Raw genomic sequence first — 11436 nt, 5'->3', positions numbered from 1 at the left:
TGTTATTAATCTCTGTACCTGGAAAACTGAGGATTGCGTTTGGATGAATAACGCAATAAAATTGATTGAGTTTTTTGGACAACTGCTATGGTCGGTGGGTCATTGTTGGACTTCAACGCCCAATTTTAGCCCAACCTCAAAAGAAATGGAAATTCCCAAAAATCAAAAGAGCGCTTATTTTTTTCATTCACCCCCAAAAAAAACAAACCCTCACCAATCACTAAACAAACACAGCCACCACCACGTCTGAATTTCTCACTTTCCACTGTCAAGTCCGAAAACGCCACCACCTCCAACCACCCCACCACCATGTTTACCATCACCGCCCCATCAAAATTTGTTCGTTCCTTTCATCTCAAAACAAAGCAAAGGCTTCTATCGTAACTCATCTTCTCCTTCTTAAAAAACTCCATCTTCAATTGTTACAATTTCATCTTTGTTTTTAATTAAAAAAAAAACTTTCTTTTGAATTTTTTCAAGGTTCTTTAAAGTTGTGGTACAGTGTTTGGCAACCTTAGATCGGAAACCTTGAAGCTCTCTTTTCGGTATGATTTTCTCACTATATTGTTCCTTAAAACATTCGATTGCCATCACATTGACTGGGTATGGTTGTTTGGAGTTCCTCTGTTACTTGTTCAAAATGGTTAGTAATCTAAATGTTCGAAACAATTACGAAAAATTACCTTGTCGTGGTGATACCATGATAAATGACAGAGTGGTGAAGATTGAAGCAAATTTAGCCGACCTATTAGCAATGGTGAATATTCTTTTGCAACAAGCTTTCATTGCCTTTGTCTGCATCCATGCCCTTGAAGAAGTAGGAGAGTAAATTGACCTTCCATGCCCTTAAATAACAATGACATCTTCTTTGAATTTAAGCAGCATTTTCATTTTCTGATTTTTAAGTATATATATTTTTACTGGTTTTGAAGGGTTGGGCCAATTAATAGAATTGAAGGAAAGGAAGGTTATGACTCGCGGAAACTTGCATGGCTAAGTGATAGTTCACGCCTGAAGAGGTTCGCTTTCATTGTTTTAGATACCTTGTTTGTAATTTTGTATCATTATTGTTTTTGGATTTTGTGATGCTGCATACCTTATGTAAGAAGTTGACATGATGTTCTTCCCTAGCCGCTTGTCCAAAATATGAATGTTGGTTAGCATATCACATACCAAAGTACAATATATACATTAACGATTTTTACTCACTGAATGCATAATGCTAGTATGTAAGTGGTGTGTATTGGCTGTTGAGTGTTTTTTCTAAAACATTGAAGGTCTGGAAAAAGCAGTTCTTGTATTAGTTTCTACTAATGCGTGTCTTTTATTCCTTTATAATGTCTTATGCATCTAGATATTATTCTGTGCATTCCTTTATTCATAAGACATTTTACAGGTTTGTGTAACTCTTCTTACTAATCTATCTTCAATTCATCAATAGGTGATCCCATTTCTACTATGCCCAAATGTCATATAATAATGATAATTTTTCTTGCCACAATTATGTATGTCACACCCACTAGTTAGTTTTAGCTATTGGATTGTGAAACACATTAGATGCAAGTTGGACTGGTTAATTAGAATATCTATATAGCTCTTTTCGGGTAACTATAGCTCTTATGTCTGTTGCTTCTTTGTTGCTACATTTGTTTCACCCTTGGAACTCTTGATACCTATTACCTTAAACGTATATGTTTTGAGTTGTTTACTTGGCCTAGGAACCTAGCATATGGATGCATGACCCATGTGTATACGGGCTGTTTTCTTAAATTTCAGGTTTTTTGTTCATTCTAATTATATTGAATAAAAGTTTCACATTAATTTAGCTATATATTTGTATGGTTATCTTGTTCCGAGTGACACGTGGTGGTACTGGACTGGTGTTGCGGGTACTGCTGCTACTGCTAGCTAGTGCATGAGTGCGTGCAGGTGGTGATGTGAGTGTGCTGCTAGCTAGTGTGTGAGTGTGTGGATGTGGTAATGTGAGTGTACTGCTAGCTGGCGTGTGTGTATGTGAGTGTGTGCAGGTGGTGGTGAGTGCTTTCTCTTTTCATTTATCGAAATTTGGTTTATGGTTCAAATGCCTAGAGAATAGGTGGCTGATGCTGAGGCATTTATCTACTTAACCAGTACGTTGGTAACTTTTGTCAAGTCGGAATGCAATGAGGGAATATATAAAACATCTTATTTTGTAACTTTGTTACTCATTTTTTTGCCTTTGAGAATTTAGTGGTACTGAGGATGCTCACGCCTAGTTGGTGTGGTGAGTGTGTGTGCAGGTGCTGGGTGGAGTGTGTGCTGGGTGCCTGCCTGCTGCTGGGTGTTGCTGGTGCCGCTGCTGCTGCCATGGGCTTGCTTCCCTTTGGTATTTTTTTTCTTACACATGTTTGTTACTGCAGTTGGAGCACTCGACCTTTAATTCTTGCAAAGATAGATCTTGCACTCAACCTTTAATTTACTGCTGGTATTTTTTTGGTTTATGGATTCATTTGACGTTGCCTATATTACAAGGTAAGAAGCCGATCCAAATACTGAGCGATTCTTGTTAGAGAAGGGGAGAAATAGGTGATCAACCTATAAAAGTGAGCACATTTGCCGTTAGAACAACTGCTCAAGAGTATTATGAAGGCCAAGCGTCTGCGGTGGCTGATTGTTATCTCTAATACAAAGATCAGAGAATCTACAAGCAATTAATTGGGGGTATGTTTATTATTCCTTCTTTTTTCTCATACTGGTTTTACTTTTTCCTTCTAAAATTTCACGAACACTACTAGAAAAATGACAATAGATAGCTTCTATTTGATTGCTTTTGTTAAAAAACACTATTAAAAATTTTGAGATAGCGTTTTTGTCCTTCCCGCAATTGTTTCCACCAAGTTTAATTGCGTTTTTAGATATGAACGCAATGATGGGGTACCGACTAACTTAATGCGTGTGAGTTTCGGTATTAACACGTGTGGTATAGTGTTAACATATGAAACATCATAAAACAAAAAATAAAATAAAACATGTTGCCTCTTCTAGTCGCGCAGGTTGTCTTTCTCATCCTTATCTAGGGTTTTTTTCCCCCTCAAATTGATTTGATTCTATGTATTCCACTTCCAACTATTCAATTTTCGTGGTTTCATAATTGTGTGAACCCATTGAAGTGAAGAGGGATTCGGGAATTCGATAAGAAAGTGTTTGGGCTAATAAACCTGCAAATGACAATAGATTGAAGCAAAGTATGGCAGAATTTGAACCCTTGGAATGAAGCGTCAGTCAAAGGTTTGTTTTTTTGTTGATTTGAACCAACTTTTCTATTGAAGATTTATCATTTATCATTTTTTTTTTTTTTTTGATTGTGGATTTCTTCTTCTGTTTGTTAGTGTGGAAAACATTTATCTATTCATCATAAACATGTTTTGACTTTTGATTGGTGTTTGCTTTCTTTTAGATTAGTTAAGGTAATGTTTCCATCTCTATAATTTCAGACCTTAGTCTACTCATACTAATTAGAACTTATAGGGTATTCGTCTCTCTTAAGACCTGCAAAAAACTGCTTCAATAACCAATCCTTAGTGAAGGTTGGGCAGTACGCACGTTAGTGTCAACTATCCAGTCCATTCATTATTCGTGTTCAAACATTCATGAATCAATCCCAAAGTTACATTGTTTTATGGATATAGAATCTGTCTCTCTATATTTTACAGCCCTTATTTTCAGTTGCTGAAAGACTTATAAGTTCGATATGTATGAGACTCGAATGTAGTTTTATTGTAGAAGATGGGATTAAATTCAGTATGCATGTACTATACCATAGCCTTTACAAAATCAAATTTCATTTACTTGCAGGATAGATGCTAATGGTAATAATGTGTACCTTAGCTTTATGGGTAGAAGGTGTTGTTGCTTGTTAATGTTGCTTCACAATGTATTTCAGTTTGTTGTAGTATCTTGTCACTCTAGTGATGGTGATCATTAAGTTGGCATTTTAATTGCTTTAGTGCCTACTATTCATTCACCACCCTTATTGGTTGGGAGGACCGATCTATTTCATTTGTATGTATACTATCTCACCCACCCTTTTTATTTGGTTTATACATGGATTATGTGGTTGTTAAAGGTTTGCAATGGACATTCTTCTTATACTTGTAGGATTTGGAATGGATTGTTACCAAATTTGGGAAACTTATTGTCAATTTCTCTTTTTCTCCACTACAAGAAAATTGAGCTTTGGCCACAGGTACAAGCAAGCTTTAGCCACGGTTATTAGCTGTTGCCAGGGTCCAAAGGCCCATTGCCGTGGCCAAGTTTTTCAGTGGAGTGGGGTATTGTTTGTGTATTTTGGTTTCACTTCCCATTTTGGCCACGGTTGTGTCCATTGTTTTTTCAACCGTTAGATTAGACTTAGTTTTCGATGTCTAGTTCATATCACATTAAACCATCGTGAAAATAAGAGGAGATGTAAAACATTTATCAAATATCAAAGGAGGGCTCCAGAAAAACTTGAAATTGAAGAAACAACAAGGTATGGTCTTCCTTCTTTCTCCTCTCTAAAATAAAATTCTCCTTTTCTCTCCTCTCCTCTAACAAATCTTTCCTTCCCTTTCGTCTCTTACTCCAGGACAAGTATATATTTTTTCTCTCACACACGCTAGGGTCGCGTGGACCAGGTTCGATTTCTCTCTCATAATTGTTTGTTCTTAGTTTTTTTTTTCGATTTTAGTTGCTAATTTAAGGTTTTCTAATTTTAATTGTTGTAAGAAGCATGTGAAAGTTTAGGGTTTGGTCACTTTCAGGGTTTTAAGACTGCAATTATTAGATCTAGGGTTCAGGGAATATCAATTGTATGTTTTGCAAAATAAAAAATCGTTTTAATCTATAATTTTTGCAAAGGAGGAGTTTATAGTAATCCAAAAATTAATTAAGGGAAATTTGACTAGGATATTGTAGTATATTTTATTTTTTTACTACAACCAGCTCATTTACTATACTCATTTTAGCATGATAACTATTAATTTTAAAGTCTCGTCTCTGTTAAATATTGGTTGCGCCAAGGTTGTATTGGTAATTAGTTCTTTTAGACACATTCCGATTTTGTTTCGTTTGCTTGGTTTATGGTTAATTCGGTATAATTTTGTTAAGTTGTATTATTGTGGTACACTCGATCTGTTTGTGCTTGTGTTTAGTATTAAATATTTGGTTTGCTTGGTGTTTGAGCACCGCTTATTGGACGTCCAGTAAGTATAATAAATGGTAGATATGGTGACATGGGTACGGGGTTGTGTGGTGTGTCAAACACCTCATTCTATTACATAAGTAGAAGGTGGCCATGGATGTATGCAAGGAAGGAGGTGGTGTCTTAAGATCTGAATGTTGGGAAAACCTTGAGTATAAGCTGGTGGTGCCTAAGCTTAGTGAGCACATTATAGCTTTACACTTTATAGCTAAGACCACTAAATCCCGAGGTATTGTTTTACTTAGTTTAAGAGCTTGAGAATATTATATCAAGGTTTATTAATTCTACATTAGATAAGTGGCCGATTACTCATCTTTCTATTGTTTTAGCATATGACGACTAATACTTTAAGTGACAAGTTCAAGCCTTGTTGGACAACACCAATGGGGATTTCTTAGAAACCCCAAGTTAGAAATCCTACACTATCCCATTCATCAAGGTACTCTTCTATCTCTTAATTTTTATTATTTTGGATACACCGACTAACCTAGAAATTAACCTCTAGATGGTCGTCCTTTTACTGGTTATTATTGTTTGCTTTTAATGCGGTTATTTGTATTCTTTGCAGGTTATGAACACTGGTCCCTTTTGTTCATTGGGGGGTTTTACTTCTTTTGAGATGCTTTTTGGTTTATTGATGAAGGTATCCGTTTACTTATAAAGTTATAAATGCTTAATTCTCTGTGAACTGAAGTTTGACTTCAATTCTAGAATTTCCTTTTAGCTTGATCTATACGACTATACTACTAATTTCACATGCAACTTACCATGTGGTGAACTTAACCATTCTTATGCAGAAATAACATTTGAATCATCATGGATAGGTTAACAACATTTCAACTTAAGATCTGTTCTACTAGGTTCACATTTTATACATAGGATGGTCCTTAAAAAAACTATAGCATTGCAAGGAAACAATTGGCGGTGGTCCTTCTTTGTGTAGTGGTGAATTGCCTTGCATCTATTAGGTTTATTTTATAAAATTTCAGTAACAAGTTAGCTTATTTGATTCAACTATTATGAGTTTTTCCATTTAGTTTTGCTTATCTACAAAGTTTAGGGAAGTCACTCGGAGGGTTGTATGAACTACAACTTTGGTTAGTTTGATAATTACTAACACTTGAGTCGTTGTTTAGTTTTAGCTCAAAATGGTAGAAGGAACAATCTGAATGCACGTTCATGTGCTTGACACGCACGCTGTTGTTTAAAGGAAAATAGTTCTTCTAGGTACTTTTATTTATGGATTCGTTGACATTGAGGACGCCATTTGAATGAGTGAATGCGCCCTTTCGTTTAGCTATTTTGATTTTGGCTTTTAATGTTATGAACAAAAATGTTCTGGTTTGATGTTTGCGAGGTTCACAAAAATGGAAGTTGAAGCGCACACCATGTCTGGCGTTTAATTTTTATTGGATTAGTATGTTCTCTTTCTCTTCTGCTATACTATATTTTTAAGCGTGATTTTTCATTTTTGCTAATTATTTGTTTTTTGTTTAATTGGTTCATTTATGGGGAATCAACATGGTGTGTTCTGTGTTTACTGAAATCCTCTCAAATCTTTGGTGTGGAATAAGTTCTTGGAATAATTCTTTTGGGAGTGTTGGTCCAAATATATATGGGTTCAGCAACATAGCTTCTAAGATACATTTAGACACATATGCTGACCTTTTAAAGTACTAATTTCGTTAGACACATCTGCCCACCCCTTGTACACATTAGAACTCACCCACTTTGCAAATTTGCTATGGACTTAATAGAAATCATAGAAATGTATTGACTGGGATATTGGCATCGCTAGTTTGTTTGTTGAATCTGATTCAACACCTTAGCAGCTAATGAGCTTTCTTTTGATCCTTTTCTCTTGTGTGTGGGATGAATCCAAATTGTTATGGGATCTTTTAGTGCAGCTAATAATACTAGCCAAGGAATCTGGTCTAAAGCTTGTGCTTCTTTAAATCGAATGCAACTTGTACCGAAGCCATGCACTACAAGTAAGAAAAAGAATAAAAACCAAGCATTCAATCTCGTTTGGTGCAGTTAGATTGATAAGGAGCACTTAAATTGTTTTTCTTCGTTCGGAATTTTCAGTTGTGCATATTCAGTGGTGCATATGTATTTTTTTATGCTTAGTAGTACATTAGTGGTGTTGTATTCTCTTGATGTGAAGCAATTCGGATGAGTTATGTATTTTCCAAATGTATGATATCTCTTGTGGCTGTGTTAAGTTTGGTGGCACCCTGACACTAGTGCTGCCTAAAGCTCACATTTACACTTAGGAATCTGGAAAAGCAAATAGGTACAATGGTATGCATTATAGTATGATGCATGTGTTTGGGATTTTTCATTCATTCTTAGGTTATAATGATGTTAGTATAGTTAACTTACTACTAGAACTAACCTTTGTAGTAAATTGCAAGTGAACGCATGATAGCAGGTCTATTGGATATTTTGACCTACCCAATTCAAATGAGCTAGAACCCACCAAAGGCAATACCAGACCTTGGTTGATGTTGTAACTGCCTAGGTGAACTATAAGATGAAGAGTATGTACCTTTGAACAATACTTGCTAGTATGGTATTGTAACAGAACTTGGATTGAATTCTGCACATTCATTTCCTCTCTCAACCGAAACTATAAATAAGGATGGCTTTTACAGTTTTCATATTCCATGATTTTGGCTTTTATTATATCTCATTTGGATTGACTCACCTAGGCCGTTTGAAATATAAGTTGAGCAAAGAAGTTGGTGTCAATGACTAATTACAATTATGATTTTGGCAACGGTTACAACACGTAATGGTTAGTGATTTTTCCTTGTATTTGAATTTCTATATTACACAATTTTCTATGAGAATATATGTAGTTCAAGTTCTAATGTTTGCTTTTATATGGCTGTAGATATATTTTCAAAGCCTACTCTCTAAGGCAGGATACATGATGAGGTACAGAGAAGCAAACCAAAATATGTAGATTTTGATCAGAAGTAGTTGATGCATTGTGTATATATGGCTGGGAACATAGTCCAACGAGTTTAGGTGTCGTTTATGGTGATGTTTTCATATTTTTTGGGAGTCATTCTTAATAGTATATTTCCAATTTCTTATATTTGTTCTTTATGCAAGTTTCGATTGCTAATGGGTTCTATGATATGTACAATACATATTGTGTATGAAACCCATGTTTAATTGTTGAGAATTATTGTTCCAGTGGGTTTTCTTAGATTGTTGTATGAACAGCAAGCGTGATAAAAAAGTGTGGGACCAAATTTTTTTAAAATAATTTAAAACATTTGCCACGGCCTTAAACCGTGGCCAAACAATACACTCAGTTGGCAAAAAATAAATACCCACGATTCATGTAAGGATTCGCCACGGACATCAACTGCGGCAAAAGGATTATTTACCACGGCTCTTAGGACGGTTCAAAACCGTAGGAAAAAGGCAAGCTTTGGCCACAGCCATTAGCCGTGGCAAAAGGTTAGCCACAGGCGCATTGGCTACGGTCGTGCAACGGCTTTTGACCGTGGCAAAAAGTCTTTAGCCACAGTTAATGGCCGTCGCGAATACTCAGTATTCTTGTAGTGCTCTCTTTGTTCATTTCAGGATTCACGACTTAAAAGCTTTTTGTTCAATTGGCTCAGTATGAGACATGTAAGTAATAATTTCAAATCCTTGGATTTTATAACGTGACAAACCATATTTTTGCTTGTTTGTGAATGTAGTATTTGTACTTGTGTAAAGAACTAAAGATAAAAGCTTTGACCTTGCATCTTAAAAAAATTCTTTCAATTTTGAAAAGGTTTCAATCCATTCACGGTTCACTTTTTGATTGATAATTGTTGCAGTATGATAGTTATTTTAGTTTCACAAGGATGTTTGTGTGTGCAGATTCTAGAGTTCCTCTTAATTATGATAACAAAGTATATTGATAGGTTTGTTTTGTTTTCACAACTTATTTTTCCTATATATTAGGCCTGGTTTGTGTCCATAGCTACTTTAGTCTATGTATGTGCTGCTCGTGCTTGCTGTGTCGATAGGCTTGCTTTGCGTCCATGGTAGAAAGGTAGTCACTACTCTCTAGGTTTAGACTTGTGTGTGTGTGTGTGTATGTCTATGATGGACTAGTCATTTTTCCATGGCATGGTCCTTTGTACATGTAGTAAGAAGTTTCATATTGGGATGTCCAGTTTTCCATTCTCAACGTGGTTAGTCTACTTTGGTTGCGTTGAAAGGTTAAACGCTAACTTGAATACACCCAACGCTATTTTGAAAGCACCGCTTTTACAGAGTTGTGATTTTTTCTCAAGGAATACTTGATTTATTGTTGAGCAAATTTCACTATATAAACTAGAGGCAATTGAATTTGAAGGTCTTATAAGAGGGCTCCCTTAGACCAAATTTTCAAGTAGTACAGCAGTGTAGTTCATTAGACCTTCTTAAATTGTTATCTACTATACTCTTGCTACATCACCCAGACCAATCATTTGAAACTTTGCATTACAGGAGTGACTAGTAAAGTTTCTAAGAAAGTGAATCATATTACTTCAAGTAATATAATTCATGTTGCTGGCCTTGTAGCTTCTTCTCTATCAATTGAAGTTTAAGACCTTACTTGATGCTCCCAACTTCCAACATTTCTAGGTTAGCTATGGTCCTAATCATTTGGTATTCTCCTATTATTTTTCATATTATTTGCATATATGTAGACATATTGAATGTTGGTTTGCAAGTTCAACTACAAATGTTTAAGCTATTGAATTACTTGGATTGCTTTTCAGGACAATGTGCTGCATTGCTACCGAAAAGGATCTGGAATATTATTTAATAATGATTATTCAATTTCTATGCTATGTGGCTTCCTGGTTCGTAACAATATTGATAGATTTGATACTGGTTCTGTTTTCTCCAAATGACATTCAAATCCATTTTGTTAATTTAGTGATATATTTTTTTGTTTTGTTATGCGGTATAATAACTCATGAAAAATCTGTAATGGGTTTCATAGTTGATTTTGAATTTAGAAAGTTAGTGAGGTTGTCCATGACACAGGCCTTAATATGGTTTGACAAAAGCGCAACTAAGAGGCATTAATGGAAGCTCTAAAGGTACCTGAATTGCCCCTTGACTTGTGACAGTAACAACTCTGTAAGCATCATGCAGTTTTGTTATTGTTTTGTTGCTTATGGTTTCACAACAGTTAAATCGTGTCATGCAACCAGGGGATTGTTTGTTGTCACCGATTAATTGCATATGACGTGGGTCCTATTTACCTTGTTTTCATCTAAACAAACCAGTATATAACACTAGCTTGCGTCCAACAACCACAATCTGAAAAATGCTAGCTTGTGTCCAAACAATAGAAATAAAAATAAAAGTGTTTGAGCCCTGTCGTTAAATATTGAAAAAGTTTTTTGGTTGGTTGTTAAATGCATGTATATATTTGTTTCTATAGAATCAGATATTGTTAGTGACCACTTACTTTAGGTAAGCCAGTTTTTAGCTTTCCTTTCTTTCTACAATATGGACTAAAAGTTGTTTTATTTTTTTTCCTTTTGCTAGTCTTCATAAAGCCGGAAGAACGAAACTTCAAAGATAATGGCAACCCTACTGTTGGATCATATGCCAAGTAAAGGAATTGGTAATTAAGTTTTGATCAAATCCTTTGGTGGTACCGTTGATTAATTTATGCATTCTTGCGTTTCCTCAAGTATAATAAGATTGTGTACTCAAGTATAATGAGATTGTGTAATACAATGGATCCATAAGCTCAAAATGGAAAATCGCTCAAATAATTGAGAGGTTGATTGTTCGAATCCATCTGGATTAAATTTCTTTTTCATTCGCTAATTTAATAAATTTAGTATGCATTTGAATATTCTGATTTTATATTAACAAAAACAATAGCATTTTCCTAACGCTATACAAGTTTAATAGCATGAAAGAAATGCTATTGTTTTGAGGTAGAAACGCTATGGAATTTATTGCATTCTTAATAAATGCTATAAAAATGCTATTAATTTGATTGTTTTCAGACAAAATGCTATTAATTTGATAGCGCTTTGGATACAAACACTATCTTAAAAAGCATAGAATGGCTATAGATAGCGTTTTGTAAATGCTATGAAATAAAATTCATATCGTTTTTTCCTATACTATCTATGCACTTTTCTGTAGTAGTGCATAAACATAGGCTTATTCTAACTTCTTAAATCCTA

At 35.0% G+C, this 11436-nt stretch overlaps 2 long non-coding RNA genes across 6 annotated transcripts; both read left to right on the top strand.

Annotated features, from left to right (window-relative positions):
- The first annotated feature begins 205 nt into the window (after positions 1-205).
- On the top strand, positions 206-3247 carry LOC147483026 (uncharacterized). Its single transcript, XR_015205599.1, has 4 exons — positions 206-545; positions 933-1019; positions 2280-2365; positions 2512-3247. It is a non-coding gene; the product is annotated as an uncharacterized LOC147483026 (long non-coding RNA).
- Positions 3248-4098: 851 nt separating this feature from the next.
- Positions 4099-8364, top strand: LOC147483025 (uncharacterized). Of its 5 annotated transcripts, none has more exons than XR_015206678.1 (5): positions 4099-4510; positions 4607-4655; positions 5551-5660; positions 5790-8021; positions 8121-8364. It is a non-coding gene; the product is annotated as an uncharacterized LOC147483025 (long non-coding RNA). The 5 variants fall into 5 exon arrangements; XR_015206675.1 differs by having other exon boundaries at positions 4607-5450; XR_015206676.1 differs by having other exon boundaries at positions 4607-5660; positions 5790-5864; positions 6358-8021.
- The last annotated feature ends 3072 nt before the right edge of the window (positions 8365-11436 follow it).

Source organism: Coptis chinensis, chromosome 8 (assembly GCF_015680905.1).
Source record: "Coptis chinensis isolate HL-2020 chromosome 8, ASM1568090v1, whole genome shotgun sequence".
NCBI classification, from domain to species: domain Eukaryota; kingdom Viridiplantae; phylum Streptophyta; class Magnoliopsida; order Ranunculales; family Ranunculaceae; genus Coptis; species Coptis chinensis.
The sequence above is the reverse complement of the archived record's forward strand: the minus strand, read 5'-3'. Positions and strand labels throughout refer to the sequence as shown.